The sequence below is a fragment of the Lissotriton vulgaris genome, chromosome 3_1 (assembly GCF_964263255.1).
Source record: "Lissotriton vulgaris chromosome 3_1, aLisVul1.2, whole genome shotgun sequence".
NCBI classification, from domain to species: domain Eukaryota; kingdom Metazoa; phylum Chordata; class Amphibia; order Caudata; family Salamandridae; genus Lissotriton; species Lissotriton vulgaris.
Window position 1 is genome coordinate 917631228 of NC_141689.1, and position 24515 is coordinate 917655742.

At 42.6% G+C, this 24515-nt stretch overlaps 1 protein-coding gene across 1 annotated transcript in view; it reads left to right on the plus strand.

Annotated features, from left to right (window-relative positions):
- Window positions 1-230: 230 nt before the first annotated feature.
- The window catches only part of GDA (guanine deaminase), a 763322-nt gene continuing 739037 nt past the window's right edge, over window positions 231-24515 (plus strand). Inside the window, exon 1 of the mRNA XM_086961261.1 lies at window positions 231-367. The gene's annotated coding sequence lies outside the window, so the exon portion shown is untranslated. The remainder of the gene's footprint in view (window positions 368-24515) is intronic.

Here is a 24515-nt window from a genome sequence, read left to right on the forward strand (position 1 = left end):
CCTCAAAAGTTAACCGAACAAGTGTTGCCCTTTTGATCTGCTTTTGTTCCCCTGAATCTTTATCGTAAAACTTGTCTTTTTTATGCTTACCTTACTGTTAAACTGATTTAAAATCATAGCAGCCTTGGCAACCAGTTGACATATACACCAGCTTCCCTTTTGTTCTCGTTGCTAAGACATTGGGAGTTGAGGAAGTAAAAAGTGCCGTGCCATGCCAGAGTGCAGCAAACTTGAACCACGACAGACACTCGGTTTGAACTCCACGAGCAGCCTCCGGCCCCTGTGCTGGGAACAACGGGGCATAGAAGAGGAGCTGGCCTATGCCACCCGCCATACACACCTACAGTGCAGTCTGGGGTCATCGAAGGTAAGCACCAGTCTCTATTGTCCAAGTACATAAGAAATTAATTCAGAAGTGGGTTTGTGAGAATAGCTAGGAGCTGCATTTAAGTCTGTCCTAATACTAAATGATACAAGTGCATCTTATTGAAAGAAGTCTGGCAGGAAAGGATTCCTCGGACTATCGTGACACAGTCAGGTCCTTGGGCATAAGTGTCAAGAAAATATAAGGAGTGTGTGCTTCACTTAAAAATAAGCTACAGCCTTTGTGTAATGCATGATTTCTGGAAGTTGATTTGTCTTCCAAGTACCAGTGCTGTCAATATTTCCAGTACCGGGCAAATACTCTGGAAATATTTAGCCTAAAATGGTAAATGAGTGCATGCAGTTCCCTGCTATAATTGCCACCTCAACAGTGCCATTCACACCTCAAATAATTAAATATCTCTCATTCCGGAATGCAGACCCCATTGGCAATATCTGCGATTGGTTTATGGGAGACTGCCAGATCAGTGCCAAAACAAATCATCTTTCCAGTTAAATTATATCAGATGAAACTTTATTAGTACAAAGTGGAAGTGGCTTTCAAAATTATCTCCAAAAGACAGTTTGTTGGTCAAAGTTCTTGAACTCGTTAAATAGTACTTCCAGACAGATTAGAAGTGGCAAGAGGGTGGTTTTCATGTAGCTAACTCTCTGGCAGAAGCAGTAAAAGTGTCCAGCTTTTCCTGCAGAGAGTCTGGAAGGGGGATGTGTTTTACTAGATGATCGACATAGGACTCTGCTGTTCTGTATGCACAAATGCCAAAGACAAAATGCAAGTCACTGTGTGAGGAGAGAGCAGGGCATTGGAAGGGGCAGGATGTCATACAGAGCTCTTCCCAAGAGACATTTCTGCCATCTACCTCCACCAATGTCTTCCCCACCCCAAAACACTCGAAAGCGTGCTGAGGCTGCAATGGATATAGGAGGTGGAAAGCCTCCAAAGACGCACTGAAGTGTAGGGGTTTCCTACTCTCCTTCCCTTCCACCGCTTGATATCGGCTGTTCACCGGGTGACGGTATGAACAGAGTGCGTACAGTGTGACACATGGTGGCACCATGTTCGTTGTAGGTCTGTGTATGGACTGTCTATTTTGAGGTCTGATGCAGCCAAGACCTTTTGATCATGAACAGTGTACAGAGGACTTTAGGCCATCCCCTTTGGCCTTTGTTTTAAGACAATACTATTCTCATCCTGGAAAAGCCCAGAGGTGTACCTACCTTTCACCGACAGGCTAGTGGCTAATACCTCTAGGGCCTCATTTATGAAAAGTGACGCATCGCTGCGTGAATACAGCGATGCGTCACTTTTCATTGCGCCCTCCTTGCGATACAAATGATGCGTCATATTTACAGTATGACGCATCATTGCGCAAGGAGTTACAGATACGTCAGTATTTCTGACGTATCTGTAGGCGCAAAAGTGACGCATTGATGGAGAGTGTCACAAAAGTGACGCAACTCCAGCAATGTGTCCTTTCACATGGGGCAAGCCCCATGTGAAAGGGCCTGCGTCAGTCTTACGCCTGCTGTGAGGCAGGCGTAAGAAAGTGACGCATTTGTGTCCTTGAGTTGGCGCAGTCACTTCCATGACCCTTTCTTGCGTCAAAATACCCACTTTGCATACATTATACCTGGCACAGGTATAATGTGGCGCAGGGGTTTACAAGTGAGGCCTCTACCTAGATGCGTCACTTTGTAAATATGGCGCAACAAGGCGCATTTTTTACGCCACTGGTGCGTCACAAAAAGTGACGCACCGGCGGCGTAAAAGTGACGCATGGCCTCGTAAATTAGGCCCCTAGTATTCCTGCTACCAGGAAGTACTCCATTACTATGTCATAGTTGTATTTTTTACAAGAGCAGCAGCAGGTGGAAGAAATGCAGTAGGCACTTGAAAAGAAGGATTCTCCTACTAAAAGGAGGACATTGTGCATGTAAAGCAAATAAATAATACTTGAAATAAGATTTAGATACGTAGGTTAATGCATTCAGGACTTACTTTAAAGGAAAACCATTTTGTGTATAAATTTTTTTACATCAATAGTACAAAAAGGATTTTCTTGAAAATGAATCATTGCACTTATTATAGTGTGATTACAAGTATTTTTCAGTCTTTGTACTAATAAGTGTCTGGTTCTTACTGGTTTCACTTTTATGGTTGAAAGCTGCCCTTCTGCAATGACTCCACTGTTTTCATTTTTTGCTGAACTTTGTTCCGATTGGCCTGAACCTAAGATAATCCTCTTATTGGGTCCTTTTATTTTCCAGAAGAAAAAATCTAACTCTAACAATGCGTGTCTCTTTCGAACTCTCTTCTAACATAAAGGATAGTTTTACATCAATCTCAGGTAGATCTACTGTAAAGCGGTCTCTGTTGAAACTCACAAACTTTGTGGTGCCCTTCGTGTGCTACAAAATGGAAGCTGTTTTTGTTCGTGCAGCACAGGGTAGTGAGGGATGCATATGGCTCTCCCCAAAATGGCCTGTTCTGATTAAGCTACTACTCATAATTGGTATTCTTCCAATCCATCATGGCTACTGCCGGTGGAGGTCTTGTTGGCCGGAGGTGGCTTGGTTTGGCGACTGATATGATGCCTGTGATGTCTCGGCCAAACAAGGCACTTCGGGGCAGGCTGTCAGATGTAGTGGTGTAGGGAGCTCGTTGCTTCATTCCCTGAGGTAGCCGCGAGACGATACTAATCACTGAGCCAGTAGGCAACAGAAATCACAGTGCATCAATGGACCAATTAAAAGTCAACAGAATAAAGCAGGTTATCCTAGAGAGGAGAGTACCTGATAGTAGACCATTCTTCTCAGATGGCGGGGTTACAATAATTCCAGTTTATCCACACCACGATATAATTTATCAAGGAGTGCAAAACAGTAACAGTGCATAAGAATATTACAAACAATATCAATGTCTTCACATTTTATATCAGTGTTAAATATTCAATTTAAAAGGGCAATGTTGCACAGGAATCATATAGTGGTGTGGCTCACTGGTTAGAGGCAGCAGACCTGGAAGCAGAGGACGGCCTGGGACCAGGGTTCAATTCCCGACGCGGCAGGGTCGTGAACCAGGGTCAGCGGACTCAATAATTCTCGCCTCGGTGCCTACTCTAACCAGTGATCACACTCGGCAACTCTGGGCATTAGCTTGCCTCATCTCCACAACGGCCCCCCACAAACGCCGGGGATGCCTGGTTTCACCTTGGAGATACCCAGGAGGGAACATCTCACAGGGAAAGCCAGGACGGGTTCCCCAGCGGTCTATAGCGCCAGGACGCCTCCGGGTAGCAGTGCGCTTTACAAGACACACACATTTACATTTACATTTACATATAGCAATTAATAGCTGTAACGTTGGTCTGACACCTTTGCACATGGCATTAAAAAACAAGAGTAAGTAATGCCAAGAAACCTGGCTTTATTATTCTGATGTATTGAAATGGTCATACACAAGGTTTTTCAAGGGTTCGTTAGCCTTTTTGTTTTTGACGAGGATGCGAAACATGAAAATATTGTTAAGACCCATTAGACATTGGAACAATTGCTGCCAGCACATTCAATGGGTGCAAAACTGTTCTCTTCTCGAAACCGTGTCTGAATTGGTTCAGATTATATGAATGAAGTGAATGTATAGTTGTCTGTAAATATAAACTTTGCGGTCTAATCTAGTCAAATGTCTATCAAAGGTAGTGATTTGTTGCTAAATTGACTAAATCTATAATTAGTGCATTTAAATAATTCATCACTTTTTCGTTGATAAAAAAGGGACAAATATGCAATCATTTAGATTGTATTATTACCCATTGATCGATATTTTGGTTTCCACCTTCTGTGGGGTAACTTTGGATCTTAAGCAATTCTCTATGTTGTTGAAGATCTCTTAATATTCCCAATAATGGTCACACAAGCCACCTATGTTGCCACTACCTGAACTTCTCTAGTCAACAGTAACTAATTTGGCTCTTCCAAATATTCCATTAAATTTGAGCTGCAAGGACTGTGTTTGGATTTCATTATATTTTGAAGGACAATTTCAACGTACCGAGCATGGCTGTAAAACATCTGTGATAATATTTTGGAATTGAGCACATGTTGGTCCAGCGATCCCCTAGTGTAATATGGCAGCCTAAACACTCTTTTATAGGCTTTTAGATGTAATTTTTCCATGTTTTTGATATGTAGTTCCAGGAAAGCCTGACTGCCATAGGTGATGGCAGATGGTAATGTGGTCCTAAGCACTTTTCGGACTGGGGCTGAAGTAGGCATTCAGGGGAGACATTCAGTTGGCAAAGTCTGGTGATAATTAGTGTTGCCTTGTCTTTAAGGTTACTCAGATGTGTTTTGGGTTCACCGTTTGCTGAAAGCCAAGTGCCCAGGTAGTTATACGATTTTGCTCCTGTTATTTCTAATGGACAAGTGACAAATTATTTGCTTGCGCACCCTTCCAAATTATTTCACCTTTGTTTTGTAAGTGTTTACTCTCATCTTGTTTGTCTTATTTTATGTATGAAGGGCATTAAGGGCTCTCTGGATGCCTATTTTGAATGTTTAAGGAGAACTATATCATCCACATACTGTAATGTCGTAATCTTGGTTGTTCCTATATTTGGGGTAGTTAGATTTGCTTGGGTTAGTGACGAAGACATATCTGCCATGTAGAAGTTGAAAAGCATTGGGACTAGCACACATCTTTGTTTTAGACCTTTGTTGGTTTCCTATTTTAGACCATGGTTGGTATTTATCGTTTTTGTTAGAGCAGTGTGCAAGAGCTTGACCCTCACCCAAGTTGATGAATAGAGTGCAATAATAGCGTTAAGCAGGTTGCTTGGAATGCCCCAAACCTGGAGTTCGCTCCATAGGATGCTTTTTGTATTATACTCATTGGTCGATATTTTGTTTTCCACCTTCTGTGGGGTAACTTTGGATCTTAAGCAATTCTCTATGTTGTTGAAGATCTCTTAATATTCCCAATAATGGTCACACAAGCCAACCTTGTTGCCACTACCTGACGAGGTGAGAGGAGAGCTTCTCTAGTCAACAGTAACTAATTTGGCTCTTCCAAATATTCCCTGTAGCCCATGTTTTGTCACCATTACTGATCTGCTGGGCTCAGCAGACTAATGCATCCATACCTGTAACATTTCTTGCCCTTATCGTCGAAGGTTCAATCCCAGTGGGCCCACTCAGCCTTTCAACATTCTGACATCACTAAATTGAGTGCTATCGAGTTGCATAACAATAACCATCTGTTATTCAGCACCACAAGAAGTGAATGTGTGCTTTAGAAATACTTGCTATTTTTTTTACGCTGCACAAACAAATGATGAACGAAATGCTGAACAAATCAAAGATTTTATTTATTTATTTATTTTTATTTATTTATGCATTTTTATATAGCGCGGACTTTACCCAAAGGCGTCAGAGCGCTTCTCATTAGGAACAGAAGATTCACCCCAAGTCAAGAAATCTGGGTTAAATCCATCGTTCTTTTGCTCTTCATGCCATCTCAGTTTAGACCCAGCTATATGCAAATCTGTCTTTTTCATTTTACGACACTGTGTGGGCTTCACAGTCAACTGAGGGGTTATAAATTGCAAGCCAAGTTATTCTTTAAATAATATTAGATCATCAATATAGTCGGCACATTGTGACCTTTGTTGTTTGTTTATTATTCACTTCTTTTACTGATTTAAGCTCGCTCTTAATATCATGAAATCTACACTTTTAGTGAAATTGAGAGACCCTTATTCATACGTAGCCTCCAGGTCAAATGAGTAAGAAAGCCAGGGTCGCGCTGTGACGGAAAATCCCTCCGAGCACCTAAATGAGCGGCCCTCACTAGTGCATTAAATAGCTAAAACAATAGCCCAAATCTGCAGGTTGCGTAGTTTTGAACCTGTAAAGAAACATTGTAGTATATGTATTTTGGAAGGTGCTTGTGGTAATAGCAGAGAAATCAACATCAAAAGCAATCCGACAGATCTTAAACAGGTCCACAAACAGCCAGAATACCAGCCCACACACTCTACTGTCAGACCAGCCTTTCTGGCCTTGCCAGATTGCCCTACAAACAAGTCTGATCCTGGAGACAGCTACAAGTTCCGTGTTATTACATCTAAAATCGATATGCAAAGTAAAACAGGCTTCAAATCTTGAGCCTTATTTTGGAGCGGTTTGGAAATAAACAAAGCTGGTCCAGTAGTTTCAGCAGAGTTGAGTGTTCTCATTACCTGAAAACTAATGTGTCAGATTGAACATTCACAGAAAACGTATCTGCCTTTCTAATATAACATCGAGGCATTCTCTTTTTAGGTCTCGCCAAGGCAGCGCTTGTACTGTCTCTTTGAGACATGCTGTGTTCAGGTATGGACTTTAAGCTCCAATCATTTTCCGCCCATTTTTTTAATTGGCTCCTGCTGCTGTCCTTTGTAAATGGTGGCTTTTCTTTCGTGAATAGGCTTAGTAGTCCCTCCTTTTCTCCTATTGTAACCGCCCATGAGGTTACATGTGTTGTTATTTGAGCTTTTTTAAAGTCTTTGGGGCAGATTTACAAGCCCCTTGCGACACTTTTACGCCGCCGTTGCGTCACTTTTGTGACGCAGCGGCGGTGTAAACAATTCACCACGTTGCGACTTATTTACAACATGACGCATCTAGGCAAATGCGCCACGTAGTAAAGGCCTGCGCCACATGAAACCTGCGCCAGGTTTCATGTGGGCGTTTTGTCGCAGGGTGGGCATTTCCTCGCAGGAAAGCCGCGTAAAACTGACGCAGTGAAATCTACAAGATTTCACTGAGTCCGTTTTACAGTGCTGCTGCGTCAAATTCTTACGCCTGCCTGAAGCAGGCGTAAGGAGTGACGCACCACGTTGAGTATGGGTGGCCCCTGTGCATTGCAGGAGTTGCGTTGCGCTTGCGACGCGACTCCAGCAATGCGCCACCCATACGCCACAAGATGCGTCACGCATCTTCCCTTCCTTGCACTATGGTGCGCCGCATTGTAAATGCGGCACATCTGTGATGGCGCAAGGGGGGGATTGCATGACGCATCTGTTCTGGCGCATCCCTGCTGATTTGCAGAGATGCGTCAGAACATGTAAATATGCCCCTGTGAGCACAATTTTTTTAAACAACTTTTTCCTACCTACTATTGTAGGTAGGACATGCTCTCCCGCAAAGTCTTTTTTATTTTAACCAGTGCGGCACACTACACTTTATCTTATGTTTTTTGGCTTCAGCTGCAATAATGGTGGCAGGGCATTTCTTTTCTTCTGTGCAGCTTCCCCAACTCGATCTTGCGATTGCACACAACATAATATATGTTTTATAGCATTGCGGCATGCCGCACTTTTTTGTTGAAAACAGCACGGCACGCCATGCTTTATTTTATGTATTTTTTCAGCCGTGCAAAACCTGTTTTAATATCAGCAGCATTGGCTTTAACAATAGCGGCTACGCGCGGCTAGCGTACCTTGATCTAAGGGCCCTATAATGCCTTTGGTGATGTGGTAGTGGGTCCAGTAAGCTGCCGCCCGCTCCCACACCACCAAAGCCAACACAGACTGCCTGCCTGATTATGACTTTTTAAGTAGCTGGTGGGCAGTTCTTCAGCATTCCCACTGTGGTCCCTTTGAAATAGGCACGTCAATGGGAACGTTAAACCACGTTTTTGCATGGACCAAAATGAACAACGTTGTGCATTTTTTTCTGTGCAGAAACATGTGGGTGCATAGAGACAGGGGGGCACACCATGTGCCTCTCTGCATTCAGCCCTAGGTACAAAGGCACAAGTGGGCCCTGTAGGGCCCCCTTTTGTTTCCTCACCATCACACTTTTCATGGCAGTCGCTCTGCCATGAAAGGTACGGCAGTGAGGAAACTCCTAATAAGCTTGGCGATGCCTAAGCGGCACGTCAACATATACGGTCCTCAGACCACTATGCAACTGCCAGGGATCATGGATCTCTGGCGGCAGCAGCGGTCCCGCGGCTGTCCAACTGTCACAGTCCTAATGTGACGGGTGGACCGCCAGTATGGCGGTCCGTGGGCCGCCACCCTGAATTCGGCAGGCCAGTGAACTTTTTTAGTGTCTACAGCTGGGGACGTGTCCTCTGACTGGAGTTGGGGTGATTAGCGTCCCTGCTGCTTACTGCTTTGACTTGTTTTTCGCTTCCTGCTCCAGTGCTTATGTTGCCTACTTGAGTTGCCTGCATCTTACGGAAGCCCAAGTAGGTCACTCTTTCTCTACCTAAAGCTCTCCTCAGCTTGTCCCTATCGTGATGGCTCATAAAGGCAGCAGCAAGCAACAGTCTGGAGTATCTGCTTCTGCAGGACTTCAGCTGCAACCTCTCCAGTACAGACTTTAAACAATGCCCTTTTTTACATGTAAGGCGAATAAATAAATTTTATTGACGAATGCCACGCTTACTGAGGCGCCCCATGCCCTCTATTTATGTTTCTTCCAAAAAGCATGAGCAAAATATATTTCCTGCATCTGGGGCCTCATTTATGAAAAGTGACGCATCGCTGCGTGAAAACCTCGATGCGTCACTTTTCACTGCGCACTCCTTGCGACACCAATGATGCGTCATATTTAATGTATGACGCATCATGTCGCAAGGACTTACAGATACGTCAGTATTTCTGACGCATCTGTAAGCGCAAAAGTGACGCATTGCTGGAGTGTGTCACAAAAGTGACGCATCTCCAGCAATGCGTCCTTTCACATGGGGAAAGCCCCATGTGAAAGGGCTTGCGTCAGTCTTACGCCTGCTGTGAGGCAGGCGCAAGATTTTGACGCAACCGCATCCTAAAAGTGACGCAGTGAAATCTCATAGATTTCACTGCGTCACTATTACGAGGCTTTTTGCGGGGGAACGCCCCCTCTGCATACATTATACCTGACGCAGGTATAATGTGGCGCAGGGGTTTAAAAAGTGACGCATCTACCTAGATGCGTCACTTTTTAAATATGGCGCAACAAGGAGCATGTTTTACGCCGCAGATGTGTCACAAAAAGTGACGCATCCGCAGCGCAAAACTGACGCAAGGCCTCATAAATGAGGCCCCAGGTGTTTAGCAGCCTAATAAATATAAATGGTGCAGATTGGTTAACAAATAGGATAAATAAATAGTTTTTGTTATGACAATATAGCAAAAACAGTCACTGTATATTCAGAGTACAATCTCACTACATTAACACCACAGGACAATGTGCACTTATTTTCTTTAAATAATAACTCCACTGCCCGAAAAAATAAACTATAAGTGAAACACATTGTAATTTTTCAACGCCAATAGCTCTACCTTTCACAAATGCGAGACGTATTGCATTGCAAATGCTTGTTCCTTTTGTTTTGAGATCCTTGCTATTTAGTTTGAGTTGGGAATCAGCTCTCGGCCCAAGTCCTAGGAAGGTTAGGGGCAGTCTCGCTGCATAAATTACACCACGGGGGCTTTGAATGAGTTTGAGAAACTCTGCATCGGAGGCTGCAGTGAACCAGCCCAGTAACCACAAGTGAGGCTTTAAGAAAGGAACACACGAAAAACTAAGCAATTTACTATGCGAACTGACTAAAAGTATTATGTTTTGCAACATTGAACCGGTTAATCTCACAGTGCAGGTGATCTACACGGACTGGGACCAAAGCCTTTGATAGAAAGCGTGAAATCAAATATTCAATGACAGGAAGCCTTTAATTTTCATTTAATACACTGATAACAAAATACTTTCAACAATCACTAATCCTCTACACCTTTGTAACGATTTAGATGAAAAGAATATTTGAGGAAAATGTGGACTTGTCAAATGATTTAGTCAAATGTCTTGCAAACAGCATACATCTTTAGAAGGGAGCAGGAAATGGTCACATATTAAATAATTACAACCCCTTGGTGCAACTTCCTATTGGCGTAAAATGATCAATAAAAGTGTAATTTGTTCTTTCCAACAAAGCAAACTTTTGTAGCTAAGATCACAGAAATTGCTCATATGGGGGAAACCAGAATCACAACTCAGGCTTCTTAGTTTCAGTCAGCTAAGTAGCAGCTGGTCCGTACACCTTTCCAAGGGACTACGACTACCTATTATTACCTCTTCCATGTTCCACATCCCGCCCTTTTCAGACCGTAACGATATCACACGTTTTGAATCAAGCTCATAAGGCAACAAACCTTAAGAAGTTGTGTGGTAAATATAAATGCATGACCTCATTGTGGACTGACAAAATTATGTCAATTATAGGTCAGTTTCAAGGCTCCGTGCATGGCACAGAAAGCTCTTCACAATGCTGGCCCTGAATTCTACAGAAAGTCCTTCCAATGGTAAATTCCCAAGCACGCACTTCGATCGACTGCAGCCGCAATCCCCAGATCTAACAAAGCCCACTGGGGTGGTAGATGTTTCTTCTTTGCCACCTGCAAAATGTGGAATTATTTGCCCTTTAAGCACAATCTTATTTGAGACAATTTAGGAAACAGCTAAAACCTTGGCTCTTCACACGTTCTTCATCGCACTAGTTCTTCCTTCCGAGTTCTTTGTCCAATGACGCTTTAGAATAACAATGGTTCGGGGTAGGCCTCAAGAGGTCCTTAGTGGGAAGTAGAACAGAAAGCGAGTACTTAATAAGTCGCTTGGGAGCAAAAGTAGTAGGTACAAGTAGGAGTATTTTATTTTACTCTTTGTTCAAGGATATACATAAATAATCATACTGTTTTGCAGGTGCTCAAGTGAATAGTGTGGTGCAGGAAGTGACATAAGTGATCAAAGTGAACGAACTGTCACACAACAACAACAAGGATAAAAACACAACAATTATGTACAAATGGAATGGGTGAAATTCCTTGGGTAGGTCGACGGAGTTTCGATCTATATAGCTTTAGATCATCATCAGAACAGATGAGCCTCCTGAAACTTGCTTTAACTTAATTAGGCAAGGGTGATTGTTTGGTAGTACAGTTGATTGACTGTCGTTGTTCTCAATTGGATAATGTATTTAGAAAAACGGACTTCTAGTATTGGAAGTTACTGCTACAGGGACGTGGGTCCTACTTGAAATTTTGAGGGATTAGCCTAAAATCCCAAGTTAGTGTGAGGGGGTTCCGTGTTTAATTTTCGTCGCTTTTGTATTAGGACGAAGGAGCCTGAAATTAATCTGGCTGGGCTTCGGCAGGAAAGGGGGTTCTTAGCGCCGCATCCGTGGCTGCCACGGATGCGGCACACTATTCACTTGAGCACCTGCAAAACAGTATGATTATTTATGTATATCCTTGAACAAAGAGTAAAATAAAATACTCCTACTTGTACCTACTACTTTTGCTCCCAAGCGACTTATTAAGTACTCGCTTTCTGTTCTACTTCCCACTAAGGACCTCTTGAGGCCTACCCCGAACCATTGTTATTCTAAAGCATCTCGTTACCCCAGGTTCTACTGTATGGGGTCCCCTTGTTTTTAACTAACACTTTGTCCAATGACAGCACCAAGATGCCTTCGGGCATTCGCGCTCTCTACAAGTCTGTTACTTACTTCCTTACTATAAGTGTACATTGGTGTTCTTTGGACTGTATAAAAACATAACATTTGGGACCTTATCATGATTCGTTCTTTGCGCTGTACTGGCACCAAAAGGTTCTAAGAATGTAATTTTCTTCTTCCCTGTCTTCATTGCATACATTAAATCCACAAACTTCCATTCAGTGCATGGACTCTAAACAGTAAACCTTGGAAACACAGGCCGGTAATTGCCTCCTCGTGGTCCCAAGCTCTGCTCTGCTGTCAACAGCTTATGCACTAACACAGAGATTTTTTCGATTTAGGGCTTGATTACGATGTTGGCGGATTAGATACTCCATCACAAACGTGACTGATATCCCGTCCGCTGTATTGCAAGTTCCATAGGATTAAATGGAATTGTAATTTGGCAGATGGTATAACCGTCACATTTGTGACCGAGTAACCCTATCTGCCAAACTCGGAATCAGGCCCTTAATGTATGCACCGTAAACAGGAACACAAACCCTATCTGTGTTGGTGCAGCACAAAGAATGGGATCTTGGCCCGGACATTGGTTTTAATCACATTTCACACACATTTCTAATGAATTATGGAGCATGGAGTGCCACCTGTTTTGATGTGCCCAATTTATCATAATGAATTACATTTAAGGGGGTTGATTTTTCGCTTATGTATATGTTTTATGTTGCGCAATGAGACATAATAGAATGTAAATCTCATTCCCATATTGTTCAAAGCCCTGATGAAGTCCAGACAATGACACAGCAGGAGGGGAAACACCTCAGTTGGCTATCTCGTACATACAGGATTCATTCCAAAAATATTACTTTATGTAAACAAATACTTATGTGAAATTGATCAAACGAGCTCCTTTTGTTAATACACTACACATTGTCCAGAAATTATGCCTAAAATATAAGTTAAATTCTCCTTAGGAAATTTCCACTCCTAGAGAGTCAATGACGACCATGCACAACCTTCATCCAACAAATCATCATTTGAGAAACTTCACGTGATTCAAGAAATAAATGCTGAAAAGTAAAAGTGTGAATTTGCTGTTCTTTTAAGCGTCTCCTTGTTAATATTCAGGTTATTGAAAACCAAGGATTTGTATTTTGACATTAAGGGTCAGCCATTTGACAATGACAGTGAGTTTGTACAGATCTGCTTTTTTAGGTTGGACTTAATGATTTTTGCACCGTGCTGGGAAAATTATTGCACACAGTACACAAGAACACACGGGGGTCTCCTGAACTGCTTCCACTTGTTTGGGAGAGAGGCGTGTGCAAATGTCATGGTTCAGGAATGGAGTTTTCATGTTTTATATGCTAAATCGTTAACTGTTGTGATGAAATCGAAAGTGCATTGTTAATAAATCACTTTGAGGCAGGTATTTCTTCTGATTGCTTTGGGGCTCATAACAACGCGTGGCTGGCTGTTGCTACTTGTCCTTATTTTCAAAGCATGGATCTGTATTTCACACTTCTAATGCTATTACGTTGATTATTTGTATTAAATTTGTTGCCAGCGAGAAAAATATACAAATGAAGATAACTGAGCTCAGGAGTAGAATTACACAGAACTGCAACGTTTGCTATTCTTGTTGCCAGAATGCCAAAATGAGAGGTGGGAAGGCACCATAGAAATGCCTGTATGCAATACAGTACATAATACAATGTATCTTGAATGAATAAAATTGAGAAATATATAAAGCGCGAACTCCTGACTAGGGGTGTCTAGGCGCTGAAGAGACAAATATGCCTACACATTCAGTGAACCATGTGAAGACTTGATACATCAAGGGAAAGACAACAGCTCCTATTCTTGAAGAAAAAGCCAGGTTTTCGAGGTTTTTCTAAACATTAATTTGGGTGGAATAGGGGACAGGAATATTATGTAAAAGAAACGTTAAATATTTGTTTAGCAAAGTAAAAGACCTGAAATAAATCTATGTATCTTTTTCTTTTTTAACAGTTTTGTGATGTACCAGGCCACATTTCACTTTTATGAAAGCATGAATATGACATTATTTACTCAGTTCTCTCTGTTTATGATACACATCACGTTTTTGGTACATTGCTTCAACTAAACAAACCAGTGCATTCTGAGACTATTAGACTTCATTTGCTTTAATTACCCATTGAGCCACATAATGATGACGTTAAAGGAAATTCCAGGATAAGATGCCCAATATTTGATGTAGCTGGATTGTTTGGCAAGGCTGAGGAACTTCAGTTTCATACTCAATAGTCAAATCCTTGACTTGGCAACAACAAGTAAGCCAATATCATCAGAGAACTCAGATTCCTCTCACAATCTCTTTCTGACAGATAAATCCCTGCTAAAGAGCTCCCCACTCTCAAACTCTGAAGTGGTGTGAGACTCTGAATCATGCATTGGCTCCAGTTCTGAAATGGATTAGTTCCAATGCTCCACTGCTGCAGCAGCAAACTTCACGCTTGAAGCAATATATGACTTACCAGTGACTTGGACCGCGGTGCAGTTCCGAAGTCAAGATGCAATTGGAAGCCATAAAAGAACTCTGACTCTAACTCTGTCTCTCACTCTCCCTCTCCCCCCCCTCTCTCTCTCCCGCCATCCTGCCTCCCTCTCTCTCTTCAATTCCCCTTTCCCCTACTAGATTTCCTGCATCTACTGTGTATGGTATTGACGGGTAGTGGTTGAGGGGGCAATCTAGTTGTGGAATTGGGAGCTCTCTGTTCTGATCTTGAATCCAGCTCATTTTCACAGGATCAAGCCCCAATGCGGATTTATGCGCTAGACTTGACACATTCAAACAATATGGAAAGTAGGATATTCAGTAACATGAGCAGCAATTCTAGATATTCAAGCAAAGCTGCAGTAACAGTCTATAACTGCTGTCATACGCTTTAACACAAAATAGTAATACAATCGGCACATATGCAGCCTTTTCTCAGGGTTGTCTGCAGAAAGGCCACAAATTGGGTAAGCATATAATCTAAAAACATTTATGGCACTGACAGGCGCAGTGAGAAACTTGTGCTGACATTAGCTTCAGCTCCAGAGCTCTCAAACTGTGCCACATCATAATGACCTGAGGCACATAGTTCACACAATGAAAACATTACATGGCGTTTTCCCATACTTTAAACACCAGCATAAACTACAAGGCACCCTTGCACTCGTAATCTCCGGATGTACCATGTTACAACGCATACTATTACAACTACCTACTGTTACAACGCGACCATTACAACGCATACCATTACAACTCATAGCGCTTTGAGGTGCTGGATAGTGGTAAGTATAATTTACTATTCTAACTCCAGTCCCCGTGGACCCTAGGGAAGGTGTTGGATAGTAAATTATACTTATTCCCTATCCTAGAGCGCCCCCCAGCGCAATGCGTTGTAATGGTATGCGTTGTAAAAGTCGCGTTGTAACAGTAGTGCGTTGTAACAAATGCGTTGTAACAGGTGTATACCGTAATCTCCAAGCTTGACTATTCCAACAGCCTATACCGTGGTGCATCCGTATTTATCATATGCAAAAGGGGTTGATACGCAGCTCTGAGCATCAAATTGTATGTGACTTGTTAAATTCACCTAAGAGAAATCTGCTATAAGGGCTGTCCATGACCAGGACTGTACAACCCCAAAAAAACAGCCATCACCAAATGAACAGACGTGGACTAAGTGAAGAGATTTGTGACACATTGCTGGACAATTTAAAAGAACTTTAATATAGTCAACTACTGCACGTCCCAAATAGCTACATAATCTGACCTTCTTTACATCTCACAAAGACAGTCAGATATAGGATGATAATAAAAATGCCAATCCAAATAGATCTCTCCACTTCTCTCCCTCATACCATGCCAACTCAGGACCAGAGGTATAAACAAAATCTTAGATCCCACAACCCAGTGCAATAACCAGCTAAGCAGTCCATATCATACAAAATACCATAAAGGGACCTGCAGAGCTGTTAAAAGCTATCAGTATACTAAAACCCATAAAACTATGTGTCTGCCTCTCACATTGCTATTCGCTGTATCTCATAAAATGACCTGCACCTCAATGGTCATCATGCAAAACATGGAAACCCTTCCAACATATGTTCAAAACAAAGACAACATCCGGTAAACCGCACACCGTAAACAGTGTAGCATGCTACTAATGTAGGCAAGCATCTCAACCCTACATAGTGATATTAATGCTCCAGCACATTACAGTACAATATGGCATTCACAATACATAGGTCATGGGTGGCATAAAAACAGTACTGAAACATGCCACGGAAGAAACAAAAACTTTTATGGAATGGTAAAGCATCAAATGTTAAGCCCTGTCATGAACGGCCACCAACAACCTGACCATTGCAGGAAACTCAGTTTATAATATCTGTGATGCAGTGGCCACACATGGCTTCAAACAGTACAGAAGCACAGCATTCAGAAAACCAAAAAAATGTATGCAATGCTGGATGACGTAAGGCGTGAAATGTTGAGCCCCAGCATGTACACACATCAACAACCTGACCGCTACAAGTAACCTGGGGGCATATTTACAATCAAAGTGGTGGAGTGTGGCGTTAGCCTCCTTGGCTTAACACAGCGCACCACCACTTCTGAAATGCAGGGCTGCACCATGTTTACAACAATATGGTGCAGCCCTGCGTTTCCTCCTGCGCTGGTGCTATATTTTGCTGGGTACGAAAGGGGGTGGTGATGGACGGAGCATCTGAATCAATCAAACACTCACACCCAGTCAAAAGATCTGGGTTTAATCCATCACTGTTCTTTAGCCCACTCTGCCACCCCAGTTCAGACATGGCTATATGCAAATCATTCTGACCCTGTGCCTCATGGGAACAGTCCAGCCCAAACTATATTTTGCTGGGTAGCACCAATGCAGGCACCCTTGCACCATAGTGCAAGGGTATCTGTGTTGCAGGAGAAGATTGTTTATGTGCAGAAAGGTGTCCCTTCCAGCACATAAACAATCTTTTAATTTTACTGGCCAGGCAGCACAGCGCAAATAGCTGCTTTGCGTTACTCCGCCCTGGGGAGGCGTTCCATGGGTGGAGCATTGATGTTCCCACGCATCCACCCATGGATTCTAAGGCATTCCCAGATTTACTAATATTAGTAGACCTGGCAATGCGTCAGAATGATACACCTTCTCAGGGGAGTGAGGGTCAGAAAATTACGAATTCGTTCGTGCTCAGCCTCCATTTTGAGATCGCCGCCATTTTATGTTGCCCTCACTCAGGCAGCTAGGCGAATGCGATGCTTTTTTTGTCGTTTCTGCTTTGCGTGTCAGGTGGCTTCCGCGCCTATGTATACTAACGAGTGTCAGGGTCTGGCCGAGTACACTAATTCCTGTCCGGACTACATGTCATTTCACACCATTCTTTCCTTTAAGTTATCTTATCTGTTGTCCTTCGCTACACATCTCATGCATTCTCATGTTTCTCGACTGTCCTTCTGCAACACACAGCTGTGTTTTCTCTGCTAGTAAACCGAATTGTGTGGATTCACTTGTGATTTACTTAAAGGGTCGAATGGCAAACAAAACCGGGAACTTGAGTTGCTTTGGCTTTAAAAACATTGTAACATTTGCTTATAGCTCATGCTCGTGTGTGATTGCATTTTTGCATTGTGCTGTATGATATATAAACCTGTGCGCCACGGAGTTAAGTGGCAGTCTCTTTTGAACCTCGTTGTACTGACGACTTCTAAGACCACTGTACTGGCTGCAGCTAATAAAATACCATCTTCTACGCCAGATGAAGAGTCTGTGTCTCTGTTTTGACAAGGCAGGTGAATCCCGGGGATTTAGGCGTATCCTGCGCCATCGGGCCTAAGGCTGCGATTCTCCATGAGGTGTAACGAGGAGCAATATCTTTATTTCTCTTTGTTACTTACTCATTCTGCAGCACACATAGAAAGAGGAAAATGCCTTGGGGGATTGTTTAAGTGTAGGACGGTGTCCCTTCCTGCACTAAAACAACCCTGCTTACAATGCAGCCACCCTTGCACCCTGGTGCAAGGGTGGCTGCATTGGTGCTAGTTAAAACATTGGGTGGCAGCACTTTGAAATGACCGGAATGCGCAATATATTGTTAAGTACAGTATATTATCTCACATAACCCTGATTTACTGGTTTCATCAGGAACTTGACTGATTGAAGCCTCACATGCTATTTTGTCCCCCTCTGCTCCCATTTGGCTATACTTCTTGTGCCTTGCCCCGTCTGGTTGCATTCCTACTGTCTAGGTCAAGAAATCAGTGCACAGGGTCTGGTGTAGTCTATGAAGCTTGGCTCCATAGCCAATGACCCTATTCTAACCAAGGATGTCTGGCACAGGAAGCTTGCACATCCTTTTAACACCTGCACTTCTACATTCCATTCTCTTGCAATACCAATTTGAGCTACACCTCAGCAGAAAGTGACATACCACTCCCCCTGATGACATCTGAGCATACGACTTCCAATGTAACAGGCTACTCTTTCTACTCTGCAGCAGACAAGTTTTTCCAAGGCAAGATGGAGTAGGAACTTTTACAGGTCATGACAGGAAGTGCTAGAATTTAGGGCCTCATTTACAAGAGGCTTGAGCCACCGGACCGTCACTTTTTTACGATGCTGCGGTGGCGCGGGCCTCTCAATCATGTCCACGAGATGAGGCAAAGCCACCCTGCTTGGCTTTGCATGGCCTCATAGATATGGAGTAAGTCAAGAAGGCCTTACATGGGCGTTGCTTTGGGTGTTCCCATTCAACACCCATGGGTTTTAACACATTCCAAGATTTACAAGGATCTGTAAAATTTGGAATGGGCCTTCCCAGGGGAAAGGTAACGAGGAGAAATAACTTTATTCCTCTTCCTTTTTAGGTCAAGCCTGGGCAGCACATGCGCTGTGAGGCATGCTGTATTAAGGTATGGCATAGAAGCTCCGCCCATTTCCCACCCCGCTTTCCAATTGGCTCCTGTTACTGTCCTTGTGAAATTGTTGCTTTTCATTTGTGAATAGGCTTCTTGGCACCGCTTTGTCTGCATTTTTAAACTCCCATAATGACTGGAACTTTTACTTCTGTCATACATGGTCTGCTTTGTTAGTCAATGAGCACTATTTTCTTTAATCATCGCCTCCTCCAGGCCGCGGGGGTGTTTAAATAATGCAATGGGAAGCTGCCCTTGAGGGAGGGCCAGTCTCTAATGCACATAGGGCCAGTCTCTAATGCATATAGCTGTTTCTCATTAATGCAACTCGTGGAGATTTATAGCATGGACACACTGCTCCTTGCCACGTCATCCAGAGGGCACAATCTCACACTGAAAATAAAATCTCTGCTGCTGTAATGCTCAGTGCGACACCAACTTCAGGGACACCGCACTTTCTGTTTTACTGGGTTTATTTTTACTTTAAAGCTCTGCGCGGAACCCACTTTAGAGACACTGCGCTCTCTGTTTCAGCTTTTTAAAAACATGTTTTAACTTTAATGCTGAGCCAGGCACCCACTTCAGGGACACATTGCTCCAATAGGTCCAATTTACCAAAATGGGAGACCTATTGCATTGCAAATGTTTTCTCTTTCTACGTGTGCTTCAATCTGATGCACAAGTAGAAAGAGGAAAACGCCTCCATTGTTAGTGTTTGGTCAGGAAGGTGCCCCTTCCTGCACAAAAGCAATTCTGCCAACAACGCAAACTCCCTTGCACCATGGTGCAAAGGTGCCTGCGTTGGCGCTAGGCCCCAATTTGTGAACCAGTGCAGGCAGAGAGGACAGGAATGCACCGTATTTCAGTATTATGGCACATTCCTGTCCTTTCTTTTTGACACAGGACAGGGCAAAGCTTTGGGTAATCCATCTGCATTGCTTTCAACGTCCGCTTGCCATTCATTTGCTTCTTTCTTTCATTCTCTGTGTTTCTGTGTTGGTATCTTACTTGTATGCTGTTTTTTGTTGGTATTGATAAAGTGTTTTAGACCGTGTCTTTGTATCCCCTGCATTTCTTCTTTGCCTCCAGTTCTTCTTCATTTTGGAATGTAATGACATTGAAAGAAATCCCCAATAAAGTAAGGAATTTTTGAAAGCTTCTACAATTCATTTACATTCAGGCCACAATAATTCAGCAAAGATAGAGTAAAGGTACGATTCATTATCTATTCCATAGTGGTGTGGGATTGTTGCTTGGACAATGGTTACCTGGACAACTCAGCAAGTTACCAGTGTAGATGCTATCCTGAATATATATTTCAAACATTTCTGATATTTTAAAAAATAAGTTTAATGTACCTGATCAGGTCTATGCTACAGAAGAAGCCTTGCTAAGTTTACAACAAGGCCTCTTTACGACATGATCTTTCATTATCAAGTTTTGCCAAATAGCCATTAAGATTAACCGGCCAAAACATAACCAGTGCATTTTGTTTCAGAGAACCCTATATTATAAAATTATGGACAAGTTGACTAGAGTAGCCCTTCCCACTTCATCACACTACAAATACTTATGTGTTTACAGATTGTGGGAGGAATGGAGAAAGGATTCTCATTCCTTTTCCTGACATATTTTATGTAAACCAGCAGTCCAAATACAATGAATAACCCATGTCATTGGGATCATTGTCCACTGAAGTGGATGAAAAGCAGACCATAAGGATTATATATTTATTGAGGACGAAGGTGTCATCTGTTATGCTGACTAAGGAAATAAGTCCATCACCTCTGAATACGGAAGAGAGAGTGGGTTTTTCTTTCTCTGAGAATTACTTACTCTCCTGGGATTTATTAAAAAAGCCAGGACCTGTAAATTAAATCCTACTAGTGGGCCTGCAGCACTGATTGTGCCAATCACACAAGTAACCTTTCAAACCTGTCTCAGACCTGCCACTGCAAGGCCTGTGTATGCAGTTTACTGCCACTTCAACTTGGCATTTAAAAACCCATGCCAAGCCTTAAACTCCCCTTTTATTACACATAAGTCACCCCTAAGGTATGACATAGGTAGCCCACAGGGCAGAGTGCTGTGTAAGTAAAAGGTAGGCATGCACTATGAAGGTTTGCAAGTCCTGGTAATGACAAACACCCAAATTCATTTCTCATTACTGTGAGGCCTCCTCCTCTCATAGGTTAACAGTGGGAATTCCTTAATATACTTTAAAGTTGCAATTCCTGATTAGAAAGGTGTAGTTTCGTCATGTTGTATATCTTTGGAGTAGTAATGATAAATCCTCTTTACTGGTAAAGTTGGATTTAACATTACTATATTAGAAAGGCCACTTTTAGGAAATGGGCATTTTTCTGCTCTTACTGTTCTGTGTGCCTGCCTCCTGGCTCCAATACATGTCTGGGATGGGTGACAGCTTCACTTTGTGCATTCCCTCTAGACAGCCACAAGCACAGGAAGGTTAGGTGAGGTTGAGCACTCATCTGCACTCTAATTTCCCTTCCTGGGCAGGAAGGGAGGGACAATCTGACACTTGTACCTGAATAGGTAGTGTCCTGTCCCCACCCAAAGGGCTGATTCCCCCTACTGATAGTCTAGAGCCAAGGCTGGGAATAAAGGACCTCTGTGTATTTTTAAGAGCGTTCTTTGAAGTCACCCCCCCTTGAAATGCTCAGCTGGGTTTAAATACTGGGTCTCTGACCCTACCAAGACAGTACATCACTGGACCTGTGAAGACCTTTGCCAGTAAGACTACTGTGCTGCTACAATGACTGCCACTCTGCTGGACTGTTTCTCTGGAAGAACTGCTTTTCTGCTGTGCTGTGCTACCTGTTGCCTACTGCTGTGTACCCTCTGCCTGCTCTCCTGGGAAAAGGACTGGACCCATCTCACTTGAACCCAGAGTAACTCCAAGGGCATGCTGGCTTCCCCCCATTCTGAAGTCTCAGTGACATCAAATACTTCCTGCAACCCTGCAACAGCTCCTGGACTCTGCCATCTGTGAGTCCTGCCTTCCCAAGTGGTGCTAATCCAATCCTGGGCCCTTGGAAGTGACTTGCTCTGTACTGACCCAGCAGAATTCAAGCATAGTCGACTTTGCATCGATTGGAACTGACGCATCTCCTTCGGCGCAGTGCTGCATCGAGGACATCACTTGGACGGACTGTGTGACTCGACAATGACAGACTGCACGGTATGACGACGACACATCACCTGAATCGTGAAAGGGTTCGCAGACCACGGCAATTGAAACTGATTTATCGTCTACATCCAAGAGATCGACAACGATGCATCGCCTCCTCTGCTCCTCAGATTGGATCTCCGACGTCAATGCATCCTCCATACAAGGTAGTTTTTCAGCAGGGCAAGGCTTGTCCATGCATCCGACCCGTGCTCCATTAGGGTTGGCCTGAACTTTAGATTTACCCAGGTCAACCGTAGCCTTGCTTGGCACTTTATGACTTTAAGTACTATATTTCTGAATATTATGAAAAAATCATAACTTCGTTTCTACTTATTTTATTTTTTATCATTTAGGTCTTGAATTACTCATAGAAAAACTATCTATTTTTCTAACCCTGTATGGAGTCTTTTGTTGTGTTTTTATTGTGTTACTGTGTGTGTTGCACAAATACTTTAGACATTGCCTCTTTAGATATGCCTGACTGCTCTGTGCCAAGCTACCAGAGGGTGAGCATAGGTTATCTCAAAGTGTGTATCGAGCTTACCCTGAGTAGAGTGGTAGTGCCTACTTGGACAGGGAGCATACCTCTGCCAACTAGAGACCTTCTTTAAAACACTTATCCATAATTACTCAACTTATACTCATACTATCACTTGATTGTTACAAAAGGGTTGTGGAACAAAAGAAACACCCTGAGAAGCCCACAGAAGTCTAATACATGTTTCATACAATAATTTAGCACGCAGCAAGTATGTTCTGAATTTGAATTCTCAATTTTAATAGATTAGGGCTTTATTGTCTGAGTTGTTGAAGCACAAAATGCTAAATTCACTTTACTTTCAACTTTCTGTAATACGTTTTGTATAAGGTAGAAAGTGGAAGATAGAACTTGGTCTAATCTGAAGCTCAAAATATTGATCAGGTTCATAGCTCAACTTCTTGGGATAGAGATGAGGTAGGGGGCATTAGAAAGCTAACTTTACTAAATCTACATGTTCTCACTTGTCCATGTTACGTTCAAAGAAAGGCTACACTCTAGAGCAGTCAGGCGAATATGCAACGTTCAACACTGAAATACAAGATAACAGTAGGTTTAAAATGAATGTTAATGTACAAAATGCAAAGGCTTCAATAGTGCTTTAAGCAGGTATAAACATGATTTTACAATCCATACTTTCAATATGAGGTGAAAAGTACAACCATTCTATAGCATTTAACTTTTTATTTTTATTTTTTAGAGTTTTATATAGCGCAAACTAGACCCGAAGATATCAGGTATCAGAGTGCTTTGCATGAGCACCAGTTTCATTACACAAGGACACATTAATTTTTGTTAGGCACGGGGAGATTAAGTCATTTGCCCAGAATCACAGGATGTTGAGCGTCGTTGCCGAGACTCAAACCCGGCTCTCCAGCCTCGAGGGCGACCGCTCTAGCCGTAAGGCTACATCTTCTCCTCAACTTGATAATTTCAGCTTGAAATTCTTCATTGTAAATTTTGTTTTTCTACATACCTGTTGCTTTCATCAGCAATTTCAAGCAGATAACCAGGAGTAATGCCTTTATTTCTGCAATGATTTTGAATGATACATATTCAAAATGTATACGGTTAGCATGGTAAGAAATATTGCTCGTATTATTTCAAAAATAAGAATTCTCAATTTCTCAAATATCCCAGGTATCCAAGACCAGATGGCATTTCCTTTCATAAAACACTTTTAATTTTTTGTAATTTCCTAAGACCTGTGATGTGATCTATTTGTTCATGGATGCTGAGAGAGGTAACTGGTGAGTGTATAGAACATTCTGATCGAATATATGGCACAAACCCCTCCTTTGGCTACAAACACAAGGGCCATTCTATTTTGCATGAGCAAAGCCTTCTGGGCTTTAGCTAATTGGCTATCAGGCTTAATGAAATGACTGTACCCTTAGTGACTTTGTCTAGTAGTTCAGAATTCTGTCTCATTTCACAGTTAGCCAAACCTACACCATAATTGAGAAAAACAATGGGGAAGAATTTGTTTGTTCTGCACACTTCACATAGTCTCTGTAATCGCTGGAGGAAATGCTTGAAAGACGGTCTGACAGCAGGGGACGCATATCCAGTCTAACATGCTTCAGTCCAGTCTAGAGTCAGCCAAGAATAAGCATAACTGCCACAAAAGAAACGAATTTACTATTCTCAGAAATAGCGCTTCTGAAACAACTTACCAGTGGGAAAGCGGTTTTCAAAGGGGATAATGTAGTCCAGTACTGTCTCCAGAACACTGTCACACTCACTGTGACCCACCAAGATACTCCAGTCACTTGGATCTCGAGTACGCAAGATGAAAAGTGTCTGATAGAAAGTATCTTTTGATGTGGTAGAAGATATTCATATCTTCAGTATCTTTCAGGGTGGTGCCTGCTCACTCAGGTACACAGTGCCCATTGTAGAACATTTCAGTGCAATGTTCTTTTTGATGAGGGGCTTTCTGATCAAAGGC